Here is a 27,776-nt window from a genome sequence, read left to right on the forward strand (position 1 = left end):
TGTTGTGTGATACTCAATTTTTACTAATTAAGATTATGTTCATGAAGTAAAATTAAAATATGACTGCTGGTTGATCAAACAAAAAAAATTATCTGTTACAGTATTGATTGTAAAACGTCAATACTGCATCCACGGCCAAGTTTGCCAGGTGATTAAGCAGCCTCTGAAGCCCCTATGACCAAGTGAATGGATGGGGGCTGCCTGTTTGCTTGCTCTCATGTATCTAAGTTATTACAAAAGAGGTTGGGAAAGGTTTTCTTTGGCTGCTTGGGAACCGAACAAAACTCCAACATCCAAGCCAAGACATCTTCCTTTTTTCCTAAATGTATTCCTGGTTTGCTTAATCTAATTTTTTAGGCAAAATTAAGATAACTAAAATCACCAGAAAGTGAAGCATGAAATAGAATCCCTGATGCTTTCATCTTCAACCATGACACCCCCAACATGCGAGTGTGTAGTGATGAAAGGGCTGCTACACGAACTTCCACAGTGTCTTTTGATCCCTTCAATTTGTTTATTTTCTTCAACTGAACCAGTTCCTGTGGCTTTGTTTGTTTAGGAGAAACCACTTTTGGAAAGATGAAGCACAAATAAAATGGTGAAGCAAGGATATCTTTCCTGTGTCTACATAATATAAGACAGTAGAAGGAATTGAAATTAGCAGTACAGAATTCCAAAGGGTTGTTTCATATGACTAGAGATATTACCAATCAATGTGGTAGCAATTTAGGGCAAATTAGTTCAGGAGACTGTAAAGCAAGGCTTTTTCCACAAAGCATGGTTTTTGCCTCTATTACCACATAAATATTCAATACAAAAGGCGGGGCCACATATGCATTTTAAGTGGGGATAAAAACGGTTGAATGAAAAATTAGTCATTTAAGTGCATGGATTTCCAACTAGGATGCTCTATTATGGCCACCAGGCTGGAATCCATAGAATGAGTTACAAATATGCAGCATAGAAAGTTCTGATTTGCCTCCCCAGCTCCATCTCACCTCAGTCTATCCAGTTCTCTTCTATAAAAATCCATGAGGCTTCTGGTCCTTTGCCTTTGCCTCTTTTCTTGTTGCATGCTTGCTCCTGGACTATCTCCACCTTTGCCCCTCCCCCATTCTGGTTCCCCTTTACATAATTATCTCCTTATTCACTGCTGGGCTCCAGAACCCAGCTCCTTCTGGCTTTCACAATGAATAAACCCTAGGTACTGTGAAGGATGACTGGACAAGATGAGTAAACACCTGTTAACTATACCAATTGTGCTGATAATCATGGGATGAGACCACTGCAGCAAGGATGTGACTTTGTAGATTTCACAGATGCGGTTCCAGCCAGGTTCAAACTTGCCAAGAGAAGCACGGGTAGGGACTTGAACTTCTTGAGGCTGAGCTATACCTAGCCTGCCTCAGGGTTGAGATGGGAGCCTGAGTGAGATGCAGGTTCAAACTGTTTTAAAGAAATGTTATTTGATGGTGTCCTGAAGGATTTAGAGTATGAAAACCCTCAAGGGAAGCAAAGATGTCTTGAAGACCTTTAACAAGGAAGTACATTGGTCAGGGTTCTCTGGACGTAAGGAACATAATAAATAAATAGCTGCATGAATGATGACTGTGTCCCATGAACAGAAGGAACTCAGATGGAACTAATGTAAGAAATGAACGTTTAGTAACTCTTGCTTAGAATGCCAGTGGTTAAATCAATGTTTTTTTGCATTTGACAAGATGTAAGGCAACATCTGGGGGAGAACAGTTTTAAGCTCAGTCTCAGCTTTATTATGATACTTCTTCAGCCTCTATTAACTCTAGTTTCCTAGTCAGGAAACATGGTACAGTGATGCCTCGGAAAATATTATTAAAAGACCAGTACAGGATGTAGTTCCTGATAATACACTGGCAATGCCTATCTCTCCCTCCTGCCTCAGCAGCCAGGCATGAGTAGAATCTGGGTCAGAACATTCAACACACTTGACATCCCACCTGAAGTTTCCTTTGGCATTCTTTGTGATTGCTAGCTTATAACAAAAACTCCAATGGTTCGACACACTCACTTACACACAGACACACAGACACACAGACACACAGACACACACACACACACACACACACACACACACACACACACACACACACACACCATACTTTGAACTTGGAGGATTATGTTTGAGTTAATTCATAATTGTCTTAAACTTGAAACACTCCAGGAAATTCAACTATTGCAAATTTTGAGAAAAGAAATAAAAAAGGATGGGGGTGGGCGAAAAGAGGAAAAAAAGATCTAAGATTATTTTTTAAGTCAAATTTCAGTGAAAGGAAACAGGCCTAAACTCATTAATGTATATAGAGCCTTTGAGGAAATAATTTTAATGCACAAGATACTTCATACTGAAACAGGTGTCAAAATACACAATGCAGAAATGATCATGGCTGAGTATGGAGGTTCACACCTGCAATCCCAGCACTTGGGAAGTGGAGTTGGATGGGTTGTTGGAAGTTTGAAATCCAGCAGCACTACACTAGCCAGAACTATAAAGTAAGGCTGCTATTTTAAAAGAAAAGAAACTGGGCATGGTAGCACATGCCTTTGATCCCAGCATTCAGCAGGCAGACCAAGGTGGATCAAAGTTCCAAGCCAGTAAGGATTCCAAAGTGAGACCCTGCCTCAAAAAACAAAAACAAAGGCTTGAGAGATGGCTCAGTGGTTAAATGTTGTGGAATATTAGTTTAAGATGTGTTACATTTGTTTATGCCGTGGAATATTTCTTTAATGATGCAAAGATGAGTTGCATTCTTTTGTGTTACATTTGTTTAACTCTATAAAGCTGTGTTACTTTACCTGCCTTAAACACCAGATTGGTCTAACAAAGAGCTGAACAGCTAATAGCCAGGCAGGAGAGGGATAAGTGGGCTGGTGGCCTGAGAGAATAAATAAGAGAAATCTAGCGAAGAGCGAGGAGTGAGAAAAGGAGAAGGAGAGGAGGACAGTAGGGGCCAGCCACACAGCCACGCAGCCACACAGCCGAACAGCCACACAGCCACACAGCCACACAGCCACACAGCCAGCCATGGAAAAAAGGAAAGAAAGATATATAGAATAAAGAAAGGTAAAAAGCCCAGAAGCAAAAAATTAAGAGAAATAGGATTATTTGTTTTAGAAAAGCTAGCTAGAAACAAGCCAAGCTAAGTTCAGGCATTCATAAATAAGAATGAGTCTCCTTGTATTTATTTGGGAGCTTGGTGGTGAGCCCCCAAAGAGTAAAACAAAACCAACCAACCAACAACAAACTGTAGTTGAGATCACTTGTTGCTCTTGCAGACGAACGAGGTTCTATTTCCAGCACCCACACAATGGCTTACAACCACCCATAATTAGTTACAAGGGCTCCAGCTTCTTCTTCTGACCTCCACAGGCACCAGTGTTGTGAGATAATCTTTTTGTGCACTGTGAAGATGTATCTCTACATAAGGCACTTTCTGATATCTTTAATAAAGAGCTGAATGGCCAATAGCTAGTCAGGAGAGAATAGGCGAGACTTCTGGAGAGAGAGAGGAACTGGGGACGAAAACAAAGAAAGCAAACAGGGAGGCAGAGAACATCATCCTTTCCAAAGATAATGAGCGGACACATCTTCAGCAAGACCAACCAGAGAGAAGAGAAGCCAGGGAAATGGGGGCGAAGGGCCATATAAGCTCAGTAGTCTGATGTGGTGTGTGCCTGTAACCCAGCATTCCTACAGCAAGATGGAAGGCAAAAGCAGGACAACACTACATAGTGACAGAAACAACGAGGGGATAGTGGACACTGACTCCCAAAAGTTATTTTGTGGCCAACACAATGCACTATTGCTGGCAATACACACCTAGTATCAGGAATGACACATGATATTTCTATACCAACTTATATAAAGGATTATTACAGACTGGAGGGGATCACTACATCATGGGCAAAGTAATGGCCTTGAATTTGTGAGGACTGGTACTGCTGAGTCCTCCTTGAACTCAGCAGTACAAGGAGGACGTAAATGTTAAGAATAACTCTATATGAAGAACTTTGAAAACCTGAATGAAATTAGCAAATTCCTCAAAAAGATAGCTACCACAGTCCACTCACTATGAAATAAGATGAATTAGTCATTTTAAAACTGTCCAAAGAGGAAAAATCTACTCACTGACAGATGAATCGTAAATAAAATGCAGTTGTGTGCATATTATGGACTATTATTACTCAGCCTTTAAAAAAGAAAATTCTCACACGCTATAACATGGATAAATCTTGAAATCATTATGCTTAAGCCTATCAAAACAGAAAAACATGGTATGATTTTTCATCTGCACCATCATGTTAAATGAAATAAGTCACCCCTCCCACACACACACACACACAGAGCAGCACATTTCCCCTTTATATAGGAAAGTCAGGTGAGAAAATAAATATAATTTACATAAACAGGTGAGTATTATGTTTCCATAAGACCTTAATAAATGTTTTACCAGTCATTACACTAACCTACAGTGTAAGACAATGATCAAGTAAAATGTTTTTAATTAAAAAGGGGGGCAGTGCTGGAGAGATGGTTCAGCAGTTAAGAGCATTGGTTGATGGTCCAGACAACCCAAGGTCAGTTTCCAGCATCCACACTATAGCTAACAACAGTTTGTAACTCCAGTTCCAAGGTCTCTGATGTCATCTTCTGGCCTCTGCCAACACTGCACACATCTAGTGCCCAAACATACATGTAAGCAAAACACTCATTCACATAAAATAAAAATACGTATTTTTTAAATGTTTAAAATATATAACTTTTAATCTAGGGGCTGGAGATGTAGCTAAGCTAGTAGGGTGTTTGCCTAGTATGCACAGGCCCTAGGTTTGATCTCAGGTAGCACATAAAACCCAGTTTTGAGGCCAAGCCTGTGATCCAACATTTGGGAAGGGGAGGCTAGAGGATGATAAGGTCAAGATCATCCGGGCCTAGGTTGTGAGTTTGAGATTGGCCAGTGACACATGAGATCTTTCCTCAAACAAAACACATCCTTTAAACAAAATGCTCCCAAGGTATAATCAGGACAAGCAGATCAGAATGAGAAAACAAAACCCCTTGGGTTTAAAGATCAGCTTATTTCACTTCTGAAAACTTTGGGGGATGGTATGTCCAATGCCAAAGGTGGGACTCTTGATTCCCAAACAGGTTGGTTAGTTCCCAGATGCACGGTTTACAGGCCACAGCCCACTGGTCCTGCTCTTTACAACTCCTGAATAAGGCTGTGGGGTTCCGTCACACCGGCATGGGATGACCAAGAGACTCCAGGCATTGTGTAAGATCTCATGATTTACTGACTTTGTAACATGATTAAATAAAAGACCCGGAGACAAGGGTTGGGGTTCAATATTGGGACGGAGACAATATTGGGGTTCAAACTTCAAGCTGAAGATTAGAAAAGCAAAGTAGCGGTCCACTAGCTCTTACCACTACCTCAGGCTGAATGGGCTGATCTGCTGCCTCTCCTCAGCATGGCTGGAGAATCCTGAGACTTTGATGTCTTCCTATCCTCATTGTGGCTGGAGAATGAATGCCAGATACTGAGACCTTGCTCCTGTCTTATATACCATCCTAATGTTGGCATTAAAGGTGTGTGATCTCAGGTGCTGAGATCATCAGTGTGAGGTTGTTTTTCTTTAGGACTAGATCAGTCTTGTGTAGATCTGGGTGGCCTTGGACTCACAGAGATCCATCTACCTCTTAATCCTGAGTCCTAGGAGTAAAGGTGTGTACCACCACATCCTAGCTTCTAGCTGCTGGGATTAGAGGTGTGTATCACCACTGCCTGATCCTTATAGCTTGAGGCTGAGTTTGCATTCTGAATACTCAGGTAAGCTTTAATAAATCATAAAGAATATATCACCACAGACATGGTGAGCCTGGCTCTCCATGTGTTCTTTTTGGTTACAAGACCACTTGTACAGCTAACCTTGATTTTAGGAGTTACTTTCTACATGGATATGTAATAGTCTATTAGTTCTCTATACTTCACAGGAGCTAGAGGGATGCCTCCAGCACTCACAAACTTGGACTGCTCCTCTGGAGGACTCAAGTTCAGTTCCCAGCACCCTTGTCAGATGGTTCACAAACACCTGCAACTCTCCCTCCAGGGAGAGCCAACACCTCTGGCCTGTGTGCAGGCACCTGCACACAGACAACCACACATACACGTAATCAATATTAATAATAAAAACCCTAAAGTTACAAAGAGAGTACTTTGATTTCCAGAGGCTGAATTCTAAGCTAGCCAAACCTGAAGGAATCTTTTGCTTACCAAGTCCCCAGAATTGTGTACATAATAGAAACGTGGTGATGAGAAACATGTCATGAAGTTTTACTGTTTACTTAGGATAATCCCATGTGATGCAAGAAGCAGGACCACCTCATTTTACAGATGCAGCCACGGCAGCACGGTGAATCTCAACGGGTGACACAAAGATGGAAAACCAGCGAACACAAAGCTCCTACCTACATTTCCTACTTCAGTCACTCCTGCTATTTCCTCATACAGTTGGGCTATTCTGTTATCCCAGGACTGGAGCAGGGGATAGCACTGACTACTTACACGCTACTTTCCCAGCGTGTGAGCGATAAGGACTTCACTCTACATTCCTGACTAGGCTAGTCTTCCCTGTTTTCAGCTTACTTCTGCATTTTGATGAGATAATCCCCAAGTTGAATTCGAGTATATAGGGGTTGTTGACAAGTTTGCACTTTATCAGTTTTGTACACCTTTTTATTTTTATTTTTTTAAGAAAAAGCAAATGGGAAGTGGGTGATACAGACAAAAAATTAAAAGTTACCTTCCCACCCCATAAATATTTTACCTGCATCTATGTTTGATAACCCATGAGTCTGAAAACTGATAGGTTAGTTAGGTACTAGGACCATTTGTTGTTACTCTTCTCCAATGTATTTGAAGCCTAGCAAATTCAATTCGAGGGTATCAAGTATTTGAAAGAAAACAGAATAAATAATCGTGTGTCACTGTGACAGGCAACTGAGTGAACCTCTATGCTATGACACAGCCAGAAAATCAGGAAAACTATGTATTCCATGACTATTAGCCCTAAAGAGACACTCTATCTTCGCCTTCTCCCCAGAGAAACACCATAAGGACTTCTAGAAATCTAAATGCAAAGATTTTTAAACATCAAGAGAAATCAACAGTCAAGACCCAAGGTAGCCTCCAATTTGCAATTCTCCTGCTTCAGCCTCTAAAGTGCTGGGTTTACAGATGTGTGTCATTACACCAAACCAGTTTGATGTATCTATAAGACCATCAAGACAATGTTTTCAATTCAGCTGGCATTTATAATAAAGGATAGAAAGATTAATTTGTGGCAAGTCAGTCAAACAAACAAACAAACAAACACAAACAAAATATAAGTTTGCCTCTGGGACTGGAGAGGTGGCTAAATAGGTTAAGAGTATTCATTGTTCTTACAGAGGACTTGGGTTCTATCACTAGCATGCTCATGGTAGCTCTCAACCATCTGTTATTCCAGTTCAAGGGAATTCGATACCCTCGTTTGATCCCCAAGAGCGTCAGATACATATATGGTGCACAGATGTACATGCAGGCAAAATATCCATACAATAAAAACAACAAATAAATCTTTAAAATATTTTTATTTCATAGTGCAAAAATGAATTTGTTGATACAGACATCTGTGGCAGTATGGGAGAAGTTAGCCCTAACTTTGGGTCTAGAGACGGGATCTCCTGTTCCTTTTTTTTTATTCCTCAGAGAAACTAGAACTCCTACAATTCAAATGCAAAACTGGCCTTTTACAGGTGTTGGTTACTCCTCTAAAGGCTTTATTGTAGGGATTATAGGGATTGTTTCATCAAACACAAAATCAATCTGAAACCAGTAAAGACCATACTAGGAAAGTCTAGGTAATACTTAACACATGCTAGCTTGAGCCAGGCATTACTCAAAAGTTATACTGGTGACCAACGGAAAGGTTGCTGCCTTCATAGACCACAGCTGTGCAGCATCCAGAAGGTCACTGCTATTCCCACATCACTAGGCTACTTAGTGACTTGAGTGGGAAGTAGATATGGCAGAGATGCTAAAATGGGGGTGGTAGGCAGGCAGCACCAGAAACACTGTTAACAGAGAGGCCACTTCATTCTGGGGCGCCCCTGCCATCAACAAATTCCAAGAAACACTGGTCCTTGCTGTAGCAACTGATTGTCCATGCATCAAGAGAAAACCTAGCAGTGTTAGATCTCCATGGAGACAGAAAAATATTAAAACTTCCTCCAATAATGCTGCGGCACCTCTATCCTTTTGTCCTTCTCTAACAACCCTAAGTGAGTCAGTCTTCAGAAGTCTGCCATTTTTGTCCCTGAAGAGAATGGTCCTGCCATGTGCACCACGGTTGTGCTACTGCACAAAGCCTTTGAAAGCCATGGCAGCAGGGTAGAGAGAGGTGGAGACCAGAGTAAGAAATAACAGCATTCAGAGTTAAAGTTCTGGGTTGGCCCCAGGTCTCTGCCAGCCACAGGACCCAGGCTTGCTTAACCTCTTTGTAGCTGTTTCCCACTTGAAAAACTGTTAACAACTATCTCTCACACGGTATGTGGAACATAGGAGATAGCAGGTGTGTGTGGGGGGGGGGCTGCATCCGAAATACTGTTAACAGAGAATTACTTCATTCTGCTCCCCCATCGCCATATCTGAGCCAAGACGACAATAGTATTCCTCAGCATTGCCATGGTCAATCAAAGGAAAAAGCCTCACCAATTGGTATAAATTAACAGAAGACATAAAGACTAATCATCAACTACAAAAATACAATGAAGAGGAAAAAACCCGAAACTCCACCATTCTAAAAGCTCCTTTAAAAGGAAAGGGGGGTGGGGAGGTACAGAAGCAGATTGCCTGGAATTCAAGGCCAATGTGGGTTATATCATGAGCTCCAGGCCAATCTAAGATAGAGAATAAGAAGCAGTCTCAAGGAAAAGGAAACAAAACAAACAAAAAACAGGACTCAAACAAAACAAAACTTTGAAAACTGAGGGATTGCCTCCAGAGGTAAAAGTTAGATGTATTAGATAATTCTTTCTATATTGTATACTTTAGCAAATGGCAATTCCTTCAGAGTGGAGCCCCTCCCACTCATTTGTACAGGACATAATTCTTATCTTCTGTAAATTTTGACAATTTTTTAAATCGGTGTTTTGCCTGTATGTGTGTCTGTGTGAGGGTATTGGATCCTGGAGTTACAGACAGTTGTGAGCAGGCATGTGGTTGCTGGGAACTGAACCTTGGTCCTCGGGGAGAGCAGTCAGTATTCTAAATCACTGAGTCATCTCTCCAGCTCTTTGATTTTACATTTTTAACCCTTCTAGCTATCATCTTAGAGATAGGAAAAGTCACCACTGGCAGGATACCTTTGATAGGCAAATGAACCACCCAGATTTGCTCTATCTGGTGCTTGTGACCCAGGAAGCAATAGTCTTTCTGTCTTCACTCATGCCACCATGAGGTGTCAGGCATCTGCACACACACCAGACCCACAATCACTCAGACCAGCTAATCCTCCATTGTTTGTCCTGCCTTGCATATCTGCCTTTTTGTGAAAACTACAACTCCTAGTTGTGTGTTGTGGAAATGGAGCTTGTCTCTAGAACTGAATTATGAAAACTCCACAATAAGGGCATAAATATATACTTTAATGAGAAACAAGATGAACTGGAATCTTTCCACCTAGTAATAAAAACCAAGGATATTTTAGTAGAGAGCAGATGGGAAACATAACCAAAGGTATTCGCTGCTCTCCTGAAATGCTTTACAATTTCCTAGACTGTCAGAAACTAGATATTGAAGCTTTTGAACTTTCAAACAAGATGCTTTTGGTTTTCTTTGAGGCCAGTGGGCCCTTCTTTTACTGCTTGTTTTCAGCCCAAGGTCTGATGAGACAGAGGTGAATGAGAAGGAACCAAAGGAATGCAGGAGAAAAGGGGGATGTGTAATTATCAGAATTACACACGAGCCTTCTGTACCTTTAATTTAGGAAGTTAGTGGCTTCAGTCAGCTTCTTCCCAGTGTAGCACATGGCATCTTTGTCCCATGGCCTCCACCACCCAGACTGAGGCTGAGTAGCAAGTTGTTCATTTGGTCAGGGGCTTAAGTGGCTCCAATGACTGACTGCTGACTGGTCTCATCTAAACATTCCTACCTAGCTGCCACCAAAGCATCTGTAAATGGCTCCAACCCCTTGCCAAGATGAAGAGCCAAAAAAAGGCTCCATGTTTGGGTTCTGCCAGCTGGGTGGAGGCTAAGAGCTCTTGGCAATCCATGGGCCAGACTGAGCTGGCTGTCTCAGGCAAATTACAGGTGACAGTTGTAGTCCCCTTTCCAACACAGCCTGGACAACTCTTCAGTTCTCTGTACTAGGTTTGTGAATACAAGACTTTCTTTCTTTAATTGTTATTATTTATTATTTTTATGTGTGTGGGTGTTTGACCTGCATGTAAGTCTGCGTGTCATATGTATTCAGTGCCCTTGGAGGCCAGAAGTGGGTGTCAGATCCCTTGGGGCTGGAATTACATACAGACTGTTGTGAGCCTCCTTGTGGTGCCGAGTCTCAACCTCTGAAAGAACAGTCAGTGCTCTCAACCTCTGAGTCATCTTTCCAGCCATCACAAAGCTTTTATGATACACATGGGCTAGTCTAGCCCTACCAAGTGAGCAGGTGAACAGTGTCAGTGGCCTTGTTGCTAAATTGTTGGCCTTTGTTCAGTCCACAGATAAATCCATGGGGATGGAGATGATTATCGTTAGGACTATGTTCTTTGTCAATAGTAGCTTGGTAGCTAACTTAGGGTAGGTTTTGTTTTGTTGTACGTATAGTATATGTATACTTTGGTGTGAGTGGGTACACATGTGCAGGTGAGTACATTTGTGCAGAAGCCAAAGACTGGTGCTGCTGTTGACCTTGATCACTCTCTACCTTATTTTTTAAGACAAGACCTCTCTGAACCTGGAGCTCATTAATTTGATTAAACTGGCTGGCTGGCTGGCCAATGAGCTCCAGGGGGTGGTGGGATACCAATGCATGCCCTTTTCTGCAACTGACTTTACATGAGTGCAATGATTTAAACGCATGTCTTTATGGTTAAGGGGCAGGGATGGGGGAAGCACTTTACCAATTCAGCCATAGCCCTTGGGACAGATTTTTGTTGTCATTTTAAAACTTTATTATGTCTTTATTTACTAATTTATTTGGGGAGTATGCATGGCATGGCATGCATGTATAGTTGATTCTCTCCTTTTCACCTTGTGGGTCCTGGGTATTGAACTTTCAGATAGGCAGACTTGGAAGCATTCACCTTTGAACCGTCTCTCTGACCCTTGGACAAATTTTAAGAAAAAATATTCAGCTTAATAAACGTAACCAAAACTCTTCCTTGATTTCCGAGGGCCTCTTCCAGCATCGGACACAGTTCCTACTTTCCTTACTAAGCCTTAGTTCAATTTCCTCCTCTTCATCTCTTAACCCTCATAAAGTCAGACATGTGATCCTCTGTGGTTGGGGTCACCTATTTAACACTGAATGTCTTATTAGTTGCCAAGAACTGGAGATAAACAATTGCATGTTCTTTAAAAGGAATTCAAACAATGAGAAATCAGTGATGAAAATACAAAAATTCTCTCTACTTTTTCCAATTTTACTCTCCTTCTGGGAAATAACTATTGTTAGAAATCTATTTTCTTACTGAATGTCACAGTTTAGGACTTTAATCCCAGGACTTGGGAAGCAGAGACAGGCTAACCTCTGTGAGTTCCTGTCCAGCTGGGGCTACACAGAGATTTTCTATAGCAAACCAAAATATATGCACACATGGAAATGTTGGGTGAAATGTGCACATTTACAGATGGCTGAAGTGCCTATTAACATATCAAAGTGGATGCTGGCCGCCAGGTTCACCCAATAGCACAAGTACTTCACTGGCAGCTTCTCTGACCCTCACCAGACTGCAAGCATCCCTTCTCTTTCCTCAGCTTCTCTTTTCCTATAGAACCCAGCCATTTGGAGCAACATTCTCTTGGTTCTCTCTCCCTCTCCTGTCCCTCTCTCCCCCCTCCCCCCCCCATGGCCTGGTCTATTCTGATTGCCATGTTCAGTCTAGACTCTTCCCTAGACTCTGGCTGTTCTCTCCCTCATATCTACAAAAACAAAACAAAACAAAACAAACAAACAAACAAAAAAACAAAACAAAACAAAAAAACCTTCTTTTCAATCATACCTAGGAGTGGTCTATGTCCTCATTTTCATTCACCCATGAAATAAAAGGTATGAATTACTAGATTAGACTAAATGTTCTTTTTAAATTCTCATGCAGACAGTTTTATTTACATAAACTTCTTAGAGCTTCCATAAAGAAGATACTGCTAGATCCACAGTCAACTAGTTCAAAAGTTTTGCCCTGTAAATATTCTTGCTACTTGGTTGTTGAAACAGTATTTATTGAGCCTAGAACATATAGCAGACACTACTCTATTTATAAATATAACAATGAAGATGTGGCTTTCCCCTCAAATCCAGAGGACACAGGGTTAAAGCTGATATATGGGTCTGTTCCCACCTTCTTTTTCTTTCTCTAGTGTGTGTATGGTATACATGTATATGTGCATAGGCATGTTTCTGCATATGTGTGGGTACATGTTTGTGTGAGTGTTCGCATGTGTGCAAATACATGTGGAGGCATGAAGTTGATGGTCAAACTCTTTCTCAAAAGTCCTGCCACACTTTTCACTGGGGCAGAGTCTCTCAAACCCAGAGCTTGCCAATATGGCTAGGGTTGCTTTGCTTGTTTTGTTTCTTAGCTAACTTGCTCTGGATATCAAGTCTCTACAATCTGAACCTAGAAGTGCAGGGCACCATCACACCCAGTTGGCATTTACATGGTTGTCTGGGGACTAGGATTCTAGTCCTCATACTTGCAGAGCAAGAGCTTTCCCACTGAGCCACCCCCCACTGCCCTTTTTTTTCTTTTAACTAAATAGTCTCAAAAATAAATTCCAGTTCAAAACAGTGACATGGTGATTGCCATCCAGGGTTAGCCTTCCTCACATGAAGTGACTTGAGAAGCCCACAGGGGGCCCTAACGGGAAAGCCAGCTTTGGGTCATTGCTTTGCCACTCATTTGCAACTGATGTTACTGGTTCAGGAGGACAGAGCATTTCGGAGTCTTTCAGACATACAGAGTTTCTCTTCCTTGGGAGAAAATTAGGCAGCTAGGAGATGAAAAGGCTTTGTTGCTGCTATTGTTTTTGTTGTTGTTTTGTTTTGTTTTTTTGTCAGTGGTGTGTACATGTGTGTGGGTGGAATACAGGAACTTGTGGGTAGCAGCAAGGACTTGTGGGTAGCAGCAAGCACTGAGCTACATGCCCAGACAGGAAGAGTTTATTCAAAGTCAAGTTTAACACCATTTTATAGAACACTACTTCTTCCTCCATCCAGCAGGGATGAAAAAGTAAGGAACTTTGGAATGGCATTTATAGTTGCCACTAAACCAATGTTCAGAATACCATCTTCCCATGAAAACATGTTATGTAATGCCCTTGATCATTTTTCTATGAAAAATGACAGTTCCATGCTAAATTTCATGGAAGACTTAAATCATGGCATGAACTCCAAGTGACCTTTTTGCCTTATACAACCCAACCAGCCTGATGGCTCTTCCAGCCCCCTTCACACAGAGAGGAGTGGAGTTTGTAGTGGGTCTTACATCAGCCACAGGCCCATCTCCATCCAGCCTTCTGTTCACATTAACAATAAGCAGTATATAATTTAGGAAGGGGGAAATGTGATCATAGTTCTTGCCCCCACACTGCTATGAAATTCCAGCTTTTATGTGCAGGAAGCTCCATGTTGATCTTGGCATCCCTAATGGTTAAAAATCTTGTTTAAATGTTGCAGGCTTAGAATAGATTTGAGGTTTTTCCTATGTTGTTTTATAAAAGGCTTCTGCCTGATTATTTACAGATGCCATTTCTGAGAAAGTTGAAAATAGTCTCACTTTGAACACTGAAATTTGGGCTCAAACTTCCCTACTTTATGGTGAACAGTTTGAAGGAGTTAGGCCCCAGGGTTGGCCTGCTAACCTGCTGTGACTGGGATTTCTCCTCGTATCTTCGGCATTGAGATTTCTGTTGATCAGTTAAAGAGAGGCAACCAGAAGGCAGTATGGGAACTCTTATGTCCCAGATGAGCAAGTCACGCTGGGAATCGCCTCAGCAGGGCAAGAAGAGAAGAGGCAGCCAGGCTCCAGCCTTCTTACTCCCCTCCACTACCTGATGTCCTACTCATAATGAACAGCACAGGTCAAACAACATACGGGTTTTCCTTTTCAAGTCTGGCATAAGCCTCTGCCTCAGGAGAGGCATGGCTTGTGTATCCCAGGTGAAGACAGATCCACCCCTGTTCACTCAGGTGAAGAGAGACCACCCCTGTTCACTCAGGTGAACACAGACCCTCCCTTGTTTTTCAGTATCTCCAAAGACCTTTGCAAAGCCTGAAGTGTGGAGTGCAGTGCAGCCCAGAAAGGCCTACTGTTTCCATAGCCCAACCCTTCAGCTGAGGCAGACATTCTGTTCCCTGGTGCCAGTCTCGGTGGGAACTGGCCTCTGGAGAACACCGTGCCTGACGCAAGGCATTCTTTCTTCCAGCCAAAGCAGTCCTAGGCTCTCTCTATCTAGGGTTCTTGTTCTCATTGGTGCTCCCTCTTCCTCTCCTCCTCACCTCCCTCTCTCTACTCCTTCCCCTTCCTCTCCCTCTCAAGGAGAATGTGGTCCAAAGCTTTTCCCTCCCAATTCTTAGGAATCTTGAACCTCCTTTTTCAAGACAACAGGAGACACTGCTGGCAGAGGTTGTAGAGAAATACAGTCTATACACATTAAGGACACATGCTCCCCATAGCCAGTGATATTTCCATGCCTGACCGCTACCCTCTGTGGGGCCATCAGTCACGTGGGTGACCAGCAAAGATGCATTTCAGCACTAACAGTGGGGCCATAAGTCATGGAGTTAAAGACTTTTCCATGTGATTTACAACTTGCAGTAACTCTGGTCTTGTGTATGCGTTCTGAAGATCACTACCTAACTTCTTATTCTATAGGTTCCTATTCTTAAAGAAAAGTGAGCACAAACCTAAAACTTTTTTTTAAGATTTATTTATTTATTGTGTATACAAACCTAAAACTTAAGAGTCACGGTACAGTCACTTCTGGGAGTAGCAATCTCATTTTCCAGGTTACTTCATAGATTCCTTATCTAGTTGTCATAATTTTTATTAACGCCTAGGCTGATACTGAATCAAAGAAAGTTGTCAGGTCACTTGTCCAATGTCACATAGAAAGGAGAAGAGGACCCAGTGTGGTCTGACTCACCTCTTCCTTGGATACTGTCACTGCTCTTTGTAAAATATACCTTGACTGCTACAGTATAAATTACACACAGATAGTCCCTGGCTTGCCAGTAGTTTAATACAGGATTTGTCAACTTCCATTTTGCTTTGCACTTTTGGTCCAGTACCCAACAGGTTACAAGAGCTCCAACACTTTGTAATAGAATGGGCTTTGTACGGTAGGTGATTTTGCCCAGGCTAATGTAAGATTCTGTGCACATCTGAGGGAGGTGAGGTAAAGCTGTATGTTTGTTAGGAGGATTAAATGCACCTTCAATTTATGATAGACTTATCGAGAAGGAATGGCATTGGAAACAGAGGCACATATGCCCATTATTTTATTGGTTCTCAAAGTATTCCTAGGATATAATTAAAGAACTAGCAATGATGCAGATTACTTAGGAATAGCTATGAAAACATTTTTAACATGGCGTGGCCAGAGTGGTTATGGGGTGTTATGGACTGGGAAGTAGCTGTCCTCCTTTCATACCTTCCCAAGTCCTTATTCTCTGGGGTCTTGGAACTTTGGAGGATTCTGATTCTCCACCATAGATATACAAATGAACTTTGGCCAACATTAGTATTACTGACTGTTCTATTCTCTTTGGTATCTATTAAGCAAATTTATTTCGGTATTCCTGACTGCTTCTGTATGCCTGCTCTGGCATGTTCCTTTGATTGTTTACAATATCTTATTGGTTTTCTCACTGATTAATACATAAGACTCCTTGATATAGGCTTGTGTGATATTGCAACAACAACCATGATTTTTTCTTTTAAAAGTAACCTTTTGATAACAGCTAGCATTAACTGACACCTAATATAAATGCCTTGCAAGGGTTTACATGTGTTTAATTTATTCTCTATAGCTGACATTTTGTAGATGAGGAGACAGAATACAAGAATGTCTTCCCTATGGTTCCACAGTCAGCAAGGGAGGCCATCACTATTTTTCCCTAGAGTTTGTCTTAGTCACTGTCTATTGCTGTGAAGAGACACCATGACCAAGGCAACACTTATAAAAGAAAGTATTTAATTGGGAGCTTGCTTACAGTTCAGTGGGTTAGTCCATTATCATCATGGTAGAAGCCATCAAAATCCTAACCTAGTCCAGTGAGATAGATCATTGGATAGAGTCGAATCTACACAATGATGCAACCTCTGGGACTGAAGTCTGACCCTAAGGACCCATGTAAGAATGGAAGTTGAGAAGAGACTCCACAGACTTGTCCCCTGACCCCCACATGCAGCTAGGACACATTACCACATATACATTGTACATATACACAATAATAAAATACAAATACATTTTAACAATAACAAAAGCAATAAGATCTCTGCCTGCACATAGCAGTTAGAATCTTATTTCTAGCTAGAATTCAGCTAGTTGAATTCTAGATTTATTGTTGTTTGGTTTTGTTATTTATTTGTTTTATTTTAAATTTTTTAGTCAGGGTTTCTCTGTGTAGCCCTGGCTGTCCTGGAACTCATGCTATAGACCAGGCAGGCCTCGAACTCATGGAGATTCACCTGCCTCTGCCTCCCAAGTGCTGGCATTAAAGGCATGTGCCACCACTGCTGAGCCTGCACCACCACTGCTGGGCCAGGATTTTGTTTTCAATGATAGAAATTTATACAATATGCTGAAAAGCAAAACAAAGTAGGCCACAAGGCTGCTGAGGGAGGAGGTTAAGGCTTAGGAATTATGATCAGCTCAGCCACTAACCTGGCCACCACGGCACGTGCTATGGCTTGGTTTCAACTTCCATACATAATAATTGAAGGATAAGATTACAATCAGTTCTGCTATACCTCTTATTTTGAAATACAAATTTGTTCCAACACAACTGATATATTAAAGGCAGCTTAGGTATGTATGGAGCTTGCATTTTTTTTCCACAGGAAGCTTGCTGAACGAGGCCAGGCTGGAAAACACAAGATGCATACACAGGCATTTTAACACGTAGCAGCTGTTCAGGGTCAACTGTGTCTGAGCTACACCCACCCACATCTGCTGTTTAAACTAGCCACCTGACTTCAGGAAACCCTTCTTCCATCCCTATAAACTCTCAAAAGCTGTATGGCTTCCAGTGCCCATCTTTAGAAATATTGCTTTTAAAGCACTCTAAATAGTTTGTTTTTTCTTTTCTCTTCCAACAGTGAGTTGCGTGAATTGCATAAAACCATGCTTCTTTCTCTTTCTTCCTTCCTTTCTCTCTCTTTCTCTTTCTTTCTTTCTTTCTTTCTTTCTTTCTTTCTTTCTTTCTTTCTTTCTTTCTTTCTTTCTTTTTGTTCTTTTGTTTTTGGAGACAGGTTTTTCTCTGTGTTAACAGCCCTAGCTGTCCTAGAACTTGCTTTGTAAACCAGGCTGACCTCAAACTCACAGAGATCCACCTGGCTCTGCCTACCAAGTACTGGGATTAAATGTGTGTGCCACCATGCCTGGCAAACCATGCTATTTTTAAAAATTACATTTATGTATTTATGTATGGGGATGGTATATGTACCATAGAACACACAGGGAGGTCAAAGGACAGCCTGTAGGAGACTTAGGGATGGAGCTCAGGTCAGCAGACTTGGTAATGAGTGGCTTTACCCACAAAGTTACTAGCACCTGCAATAACTTTTGAAATTAAAACAGTTTTGTCTCTTTTAGTACCTGGCAAATATGAAGTTTTGGGGCGCTATTCCCCTTACTCTACTTTTCCAGTTAGCCTATGATTTTCACTGCAGGAATCTACAACAGTTCTGAGATTACATTCAATCAACACTCATCTGTCTCTCTTCACCATGATTTTTCTAGATTCAGTGTTTCAATGTTTCCCTTTGGTATCTTTTAAATGAAGTTTAACACACTGAACCACACCAATATGGAGTTGAAAATAAGTAGTATTCATTTTAGCTTGGGTTTTTTGTTTGTTTATTTTCTCTACAAGGAAAAAAATGAATCACGATACACGATCAAATTGAGCATGGTCCCTGTGTGATATGATATAAAAATTCATGAAATATTCTGTATTATTAACTGAGCAACGGGTGTTCAATCTGCAACACAACCCTGTACCTAAGGCTCAGGGAACATCATGGAAGAGGAGGTGGAAAGGTTGTAAGAGCCAGAGGTCCAGGACATCTGCTGTGAGATAGTGTCTTCTGTGTGACTGGAAAGCTGGAGCCATGAAAACTCACAAGTATGGTGACCTATACAAGACCTGCACAACAATACCGCCAGTTGACATGCCAGCGTGGATGGGGAAATCATAAGGAAATTAATGGCTGCTGATAGATGGAAAGTCAATTTTCAGAGACAAGTCAAGACCCCAGATAGGATAACCAATCCCCAGGGGTCAGCCCTAAACAAAGACATAAACGAGAAATGATAAATGGACTTGTTAGGCTATATTTATATATACCTCTGAGTGGATAGATAGATGATAGATAGGTAGACAGACATGTAACAAAAATTTAAAAGTAAGAGATCATGAATTTGAATGGAATGGGGCAGACACAGGAGGAGTTTTAGGGTGGCGGAGGTAAGAAAATGATGTAAACACAGAACTCGTGTGAAAGTCTAAAAGGAATTTTTTGTTTTTATTTTTTATTTTTTTATTTAACAAACAAAAAACAAAACCAAATATGCCAGGCCAGTATTCCTGTTCCTCATAATATATCACTACTAAAATGTTTCCCAAAAATCACTAAGCCATTTGCACTGTGAAAAGGGGAAAGGGATTATTAAAGTGCAGACTTTCCACTGACAACAAGAGATGGTGTGAGAAGCAGCCAATAGTTCAAAAGTATTTCAAAGCATCATTTGAAGACACAAAAAGCAAATGAAGCTACATGCTGTCAAAAATTTCAGGTCTTCTCAATTCTGACTGGGAATTATCCCAAAGATGAATTCAGCTAACAGCTCTTTCATGGCAATTCTCTACAACTTGGATTAATGTTTTGCTTTCATAATTAACTATGACTTATGACCCAGCCTGGAGCCCATGTTTACAGTGCCTGTATACTGTCCCATGTGTACAGTGCCTGTATACTGTCCCATGTTTACAGTGCCTGTATACTGTCCCATGTTTACAGTGCCTGTATACTGTCCCATGTTTACAGTGCCTGTATACTGTCCCATGTTTACAGTGCCTGTATACTGTCCCATGTTTACAGTGCCTGTATACTGTCCCATGTTTACAGTGCCTGTATACTGTCCCATGTGTACAGTGCCTGTATACTGTCCCATGTATACAGTGCCTGTATACTGTCTTAGCAGCCACATTTAATCTATTCTTTCTCTTCAGGTCACTTCCTCAAGAGACCTTTGTCACTATCCCTATCAGCTTTGCCTATTATAATCCCTGCCTGGTGTGACACAATAGTTAATGTCAAATCACCTCTAGATACCTATTATGGTTTGAATGAAAGTGGCTCCCTTAGGTCCATAGGAAGTGTCACTATTAGAAGTTGTGTCCTTGTGGAGTAGGTGTGGCCTTGGAGGAAGTGTGTCACTGGGGGTGGGTTTTGAGGTTTCAGATGCTCAAGCCAGGTCCAGTGTCACTCTCTCTCCCTACTGTCTTCGCATCTGGATGTATAACTCTCAACTACCTCTCCAGCAACATGTCTGTCTGCACGTCACCATGCTTCCTGCCATGATGACAATGGACTAAACCTCTGAACTGTAAGCCAGCCCTAATTAAACGTTTTTTTTTTTTTTTATAAGCATTGCTGTGGTCATAGTGTCTCTTCACAGTAATAGAAATTCTAACTAAGACAATGCCCCTCTCCAATCATTTTCCTTACCACACCACCATCACAACAGCCTTTCAAAGCACGCATCTGAAGCCCATTCTCACCAGCTAAACACACACTGCTACCCTGATCTCACACTGTCCCCACTTCAGAGGACTTTGTGTAATGGATTCCCCTGACATTTCTCATTATCACTATCCTCATATCCACTTAAGCTAATCTTGCTAGATCTACAAGTCACCTACCTGGCCCCACTCCAGCCCAACCAATGCTCTTACCATTTGTTCCTCTTGGATGTTAGTTCCCTCACTCTTACCTAGTTTTGACTAGCAGCACTAGGGTGTTTATTTTGTATTTACTGTTGATATTAAAATTCTCTTCACTTATACTTCCCTTGTTGGAGTTCATGTATGTGCTCTTATACACTGAGCCATCTCTCCAACCCTAAACACCTACTATTTGAGACTAGATTTCTCATTGGCTTGGAACTTCCAGGTTAGGCTAGATTCTTTGGCCAGCCAGCCCCAGAGATTCTCCTATCTCTGTCTCCCCTGATCTATGATTACAAGAGTGGACCATCAAGCAGTGTGTGTGTGTGTGTGTGTGTGTGTGTGTGTGTGTGTGTGTGTATGTATGTGTGTGTTTCTATATGAGTTCTAGGGATTAAATTCAGGTTCTCATATTTTTTATTACTTTTCTTATCTTTTATTTTTATGGTTATGTGTGAGCTTATGTGCCCCATAGGTATGCAGGATCTTGTGGAGTGATAGAGAGCATCAGAGCCTCTGGAACTGGAGTTACAAACAGCTGTGAAGCCCCTATGTGGGTGCTGGGAATTGAACCTGGGTCCTCTGTAGGAGCAGACAATGGTCTTAACCCCTATGCCATCTCTCCAGTACCCCAGGTTCTCATATTTTTAAGGTAAGCATTTTTACTGGCTGAGGTATCTGCCCAGCTCTAGATTCTGAGTTTCTTAAAGATTTTAGCACCAAGCACTCTCTTGGAGCAGGAGAGGTGGCTCAATGGTTAGGAGTGCTTATTGCTGTCAGGAAGAGTTCAGGTGGCAGCATTCATACTGGGTGGTTAACAAACATTTGTGTCTCTGGCTCCAAGGAATCCAGTGTGTCCTTCTAGCCTCTGTGGCACCTGTAAGCACACATACACATTACACACACAGATAAAAATTTAAAGTCCACTCTCTTGCCTAGAATACATGTTCTATTAGGGACAACTAAAATGAAATTCTGTTGAACATAGAGAAAGAGATGAGAAGCAAAACTCTCTCTCCCTCCCCAATTCCCACATGCAAAGAAGACTTTTTATACACAGGCTTTAAAAAAATATATCAAGAGTTAAATAAGCAAAGCATTCAGAATATTGCCCACTTCTTTTAAAAATATCTCAGTATATTCAACATCTGGGTCTTAGCATTATATCGAGCAGCTTTCTACACATAAAGTTTACGTCTTGTCAAAACACAAAAAGTGTTGAAAGATAATGACTACTCTTTGTGATGGGTCAGCCTAAAGAATGTCCTGGAAATGCACTCTCAATTCTGAAAACACATGACAGCAGTTTAGAATGACATCTAGACTCTCCATCTTGTATGCAGCAAATGTCCTTAAGAGTCTGATTGTATTTCTGGAAGCCAGATATTCTTAATAACTGTTCATCTTGTCCCTTTCCTTTTCCATATGTCTGTGCTGTCTCTGGAAAGAATTTAAGTCAGAATCTGTGACTAATGTACATGGTATGTCATCTACAAAACAAGTAACATCTTGGCCATCAATTCTTAACACTGCTTGGCCAAGTTATTTGGCTCCATTAAAGAGCCCTGCTTAGTGATTAAAATTCTGTTGTTCTATGTCACCCATGTGATCTGGTGACCTGTAAAGAAGCTAAAACAGGTTTGAGCAGAGCAAAACAGTACAGTAATGTGGAAAACTATGAAATTTGTGGGAAGCTGCAAGAAGTGTATTTTGGCAATTATGTTTTAGGCTGAAGGACAAAGCTAGGTTTGGTAGGCTGACTCCAGAACACTGATCAGAGTACAGCATAAAGAAAACTGAAAGTCATGTTTTTAAGGTCCACGAGAAATTGTCTAAATACACATCATCCCAGGTAAACAGCAATTTGGATATTTACTGTTATTAGAATTATATGTTCAATATTAGAAGTTTTCAGCAAATTGCTTTGGTTTGAATGTTACTGTACATCACATGTGTGATGAAAGGATTATATTATATATATATAATTCTAATCAATAGAAGCACATTAAGACCTTTTTTAAAAATATGCTCTGGTCCTCTTCCTGGGGACCAGAGAGGAGGCTTTCTCAGGTAGTTATCTGATAATTTTATATGCAATAAAGGAAAGCTAAATACATAAATACAGACTTGGTCTAGATATTACATTTCTGTTCAGTTGGTGTCTGCAGGCTGTATGTCCAGCCTTCCTAGGAGTCATTTGAACCAAAAGTCACTCTTAAGGAAGGCATGCTGTCTTCCTTTAGACAGCCATGTAAGACAACTATGTTGCTCTCTGATTATATGATATGTGTTATCTTCTCATCCACATGGGGGAAGTGTCTTGAGATGAAGGTTCACGCTTTCTACTTCCTTTGTGTGTTTCACACGGTAGAGTCACCAATGGACTATGCAACAGGGAGCTGTCAATTAGTTGACTTTGCCATAAAAAGATAAATAGCATCAAATCTGTGTTTTTCACACATTTCTAGCACATTATTTTGGGACAAAAATCATACAAGATGGGAGCATCTATGGGGAGAGGCAACTGACAAGAAGTAAAATCCAAGGTGGAAGTGAGAGAGGCAGTGGAGGGAGGCAGGCAACAGACAATGAGGAGAAACCATGGAAACCATACAAAGCAGGATGCCTTGGCCCCAATCAGGGCCTCTTTTTCCAGGCTCCTCCATTTGTAGGCAACAGCTCCATTAAATATTGATGCTAAGGCAGTGAAGGGCCAGAATGAAATTCTAATCATGCTGAACTTATGGGAGCAGAGAGCAGAATTGTGGCTATTAGGCTTCAATGTGGGTCTTTTAACAATGGGGAAACGATTGGTTTAAGGATATAAAACTGCAGCTGGACAAGAGGCATGGACTCTGTGAAGTCTTGAGGTCTACTGAGAGCATGATAAATATGGTTGATAACAATATGCTATACTTTAAAAGTTGTGAGATAGTATGCTTTAAGTGTTTTCAAAGCAAAAATGATGAATGTGTGATATAACATGTTAATTGGTTTAATTTAGCCATGCCATTGTGAACATACTGTATTCTGTATCATAATTGTGCATGACTTTATTTGTGAGCTAAATAAATGAATGGAAAACAAAACAAAACAAAAAATTCTAATCATGCATTCATTGTACAGGCTATGGAACATAAAGATCAAGGTCTTCCATCTGAGTCACAGCAGACATGCTCACAGCTGGAAGGAATCACAGGTGACCCAAGATAAAATAGATTCAGGGTGAGCACCTGCAACCATCTCCCTTATAGTTTCAGTGTGGCCATCTGAATGCCATCTCCCTCATTGCCTCAGGGTGAGCACCTGCATGCCATCTCCCTTTTTCTGAAAGTCTCCTGCCCAGTCCAACCTGTCCCATGACTTGTGACTTAAAATTAGGGTTTTTTGTTTTTGTTTTTGTTTTTGTTTTTCTAGTCTGATTCCATAGTCTCTTTGCTCTCTTCACTTGAAGGCTGATTTTCACTGTGCTAGTGTTGTGTCTGCACTGTGCATAGTTGAGTTCACTCCCACTAGTGTATCTGCTATTTCAAAGTAGATTAAAAGGGAGAGGAAATGGCCCAGAGGCAAACAGTTGTATTCTGGTGTGGCCTGAGTCAACACAGATGCTAAGACTCCCTGTGGTAGCATCTGGGTTAAAAGAGTGTACTTTGGAGAAATAATAGTAACAACAGCAACATGAATTTACTACACTCTTGGCGGGTGCCAGGCACTTTTCAAAGTTCTTTGCATCTATTAGTTCATTTAATAGATTCTGCGAGCTACACGTACAAGGAAGGAAACATTCTCACATTCTCCAACATCTAATAAAACAGACCCAAGAAACAGGGCTTAAAGCTCTGACCTGTCAACACACAGCACACACATTTCTGAAGAAAGAGACCTCTAAAAATTTACAACATATACAATATCCTGAGTTGAACCTTTCAAAAAATTATGAAAAGGGCAAGATGATACAAGTGCTAGGTTGTCATGTAAAAATCCACATTCAAAACATAAAAAAATTAGTGGTGGTAGAGATATTCTATTGAATATTTAGAGCAGACCTGAGTGATTTCAGATGTTGTAAGACTGCCAGCACAAACTCATGATGTTACTGCCCAGGCTGATATGTGAATTAATAATTCACTTTTCTGAATTCTCCTTTTCCAAGTTGGGAGTTCAACTAAAACATAAGTGGTACTATAGCATGGAACTACAATTTATTCCAAATTTTAATACAGTCTGTATTTCTGCCAACTATTTATGATTTTAAATCCCTAAATCCAAAGTGAACATTTGCATTTTAGGTTCAATCTCTCACAGATGTATACATCATATTTAGCTCACTTTATAAAAAGAAAGCCACAGAGCTACAAGAGTTTCCCAAATTCTCATTGCAGAATTCCTGATGAGACCCTTCTATGTATGTTCACTAGGCATCTTAGGAGCCACAGACAAAACACAAGTCAGACCTGGAATTAGGGGATGAAGCCCTCAATGGTGGGACCATAAGGCTTCAAGTAGAAGGAAGGAATAAGCAGTTGGGAATGGTTAACTCTGGGCAGGAAGTGGCTGCCATTTGTCTACCTCATCTAGAAGAGACAGTGTGAGAAGCCAAACGCTCCTTCTGCCTCTCCTTCCATCTGCTAGTGACCCACAGCATTCACAGAACAGCACAGAACTCACTAACTCAACTACGGTGGCACTTTCCTCCCCATCAGATGTGTTACCAAGAAACAGGGCTTAAAGCTCTGGGTGGAGGCCATACCTATAATTCCAGACTATAGGAGGCTGACATAGCAGAACCATGAGTTAAAAGTCAGCCTTGTGTGTTACCTAAAAACTGTGACTGCCTTAAACATTTTCTTTGTCGCCTTCATGTTATTACCCATTAGCTGTACCAATTAGTCCAATATCTTTAGTGCTCGACACTGATCAGAAAATGAACAAGGGACAAGCACGGCTAAGCATGCTCTAGCACTCCGCCAGACACATCTCCTTTCAAAGCACTCAAGAGAAGGAGGCAGGGGGACAGAGCAGTGAGTCTGAGACCATCCTGGGATATACAGTAAGATGCTATCTCAAAAAAAAAATAATAAATAATGGTCAGGAGAAGGGACTCTGACGAACATTACTCCTCTGAGAAGAATTCTATTTTAGACAAAGATTTCCGAATCAGAATCTAGCATTATATTCCTCTATATTAAGGATATGGGAGTCATCATATAATGTCAGAGAGAGAAAAGGTTACAAAGGTGTGAAACAGGTTGGCAATGCCTTTCCTCCACTGTCTACTGTGGTTTTGTGACTTTTCATCTTCTCGATATTTACTTATGAGACAGGTCATCAATTCAAGTCTTCAATTATGATATCTATGTACAGGACATTTGAATCTTTCTCTCCTGAGTTCTTGGATGCACCCAATCTTTGTGGCTAGCCATACCAATGACTTGCCTATACCTCTGAACATCCAAAAGTCCATCATCTGGCCAATGCAGGCTTCTCCCTATGACTCCTGGTTTTCAAAATGCATCACTGTTGTCTCCATAAATGTGTTCCAAGGCAAACACATCCATTTCTAGAGTTTTCACTGCCAGTTTGCAGGGTGACTCTCATCTCACCTTCTGCTGTTGCCACTGCAGCCTCCCTAGCAATAGGTCTGACCAGCTTCCCTCACACAAGACAGTAAGGACTGTGTCAAAGGACGGCTGCCTCTAACCTTCCTTTCTAGCTTTCAGAGTGCAATAGGGCCAACGTTCCTCAGACAGAAGCTATACACTTTGAATACTCCTTATCTAAAATGCTTAGGACAACAAATATTTGGGATTAAATTTAATTTTAGAATTTTAGAACATTTGCAGATACTTAACAAGTTATCTTAAGGATGTGTCCCCTGTCCAAACACAAAGTTTACTCGTGCTTCAGATACACTTATATGCATAGCCTATAGCATATATATGCATATATGCATAGCAATGTTACACAGGAGTTTAAGAGCACCATGTTTTGACAGTGACCTCACTTAAGGTCATATGTGGAATCTTCTATGATGTCACACATCATGTCAGTGCTCAAGAATTTCCAATTTTTGAAGTATCTTGAGTTTCAGATTTTTTTTTACTTTTTTATTTGAATTACAAACAAGATTGAATTACATGACAATCCTAGTTCCCTTCTCCCTCCCTTCCTCCCCTACCACCCCCAACTAAAACCTTACCTATCACATATCCTTTCTTCTAATCTACACCTGACTCAACCTTTCTGCTCCCTCATGACCTCTGCATCCTTCCTTTTCTTCCCTTCTCATTCCCGTGGCTCCCTCCCCTGTCTTCCCATGCTCTCAATTTGCTCAGGGGATGGTGAGCCTTTCCCCTTCTCCAGGGGACAAAGTTTGTCTCTTTTAGGGTCCTCATTAAATTACAGATGATTTGTCTGTGTTGGTTGACAGGATAGACCAATGACCAATGTTTCCCATCTCCAGTGACCCTTCCAGCCATCCCAATATTGGAGACTAAAACAAGGCAGACAGTCTGCCTACTTGAACAAATAAATAAGCTTACCAAATGGAGCTGCTGAAGAAGTGAATAAGAAACCTCACATTCAAATGTAGTTCCACTTTAATACTCACCCCTTAGTAAGGGAAGGTGACCTATAAGCTTATGTGTTTCTGTCCTTTGGTCTTTGCACACACCCCTAATCTACTTGAGTTCAAGTCCATTTTTTGCTTTTGAAACTGTAAGCCATCCCATTTGAATGGGTCCTTTTGTTATTTTTCTCAGATTTTTTTTATTTGAATTAGAAACAGATTGTTTTACATGACAATCCCAGTTCCCTCTCCCTCCCCTCCTCCTCTAACACCTCCCTGCAACTAAAACCCTACCTATCACCTATCCTTTCTGCTCCCCTGGAGGGTGAGGCCTTCCGTAGGGGGTCATCAGAGTCTATCGAATCCTTTGGGATAGGGCCTAGGCCCACCCCCATGTGTCTTGGCTCAGGGAGTATCCCTCTATGTGGAATGGGCTCCCAAAGTCCACACCTATGCTAGGGATAAGTACTGAACTACTACAGGATGTCCCGTAGATTTCCGAGGTTTCCTCACTGAAACCCAAGTTCCTCGGGTCTGGATCAGTCCCATGCTAGTATCTCAGCTATCAGAATGGGGACCAAGAGTTCCCTGATGTTCAGGTCAGCTGTTTCTGTGGGTTTCACCAACCTGGTCTGGACCCCTTTGCTCGTCACTTGTCTTTCTCTGCATCTGGATTCCAGTTCAGTTCGGTGATTAGTTGTGGGCGTCTGCTTCTATTTCCACCAGCTGCTAG

The sequence above is a fragment of the Cricetulus griseus genome, chromosome 2 (genome assembly GCF_003668045.3).
Source record: "Cricetulus griseus strain 17A/GY chromosome 2, alternate assembly CriGri-PICRH-1.0, whole genome shotgun sequence".
Lineage (NCBI taxonomy): Eukaryota > Metazoa > Chordata > Mammalia > Rodentia > Cricetidae > Cricetulus > Cricetulus griseus.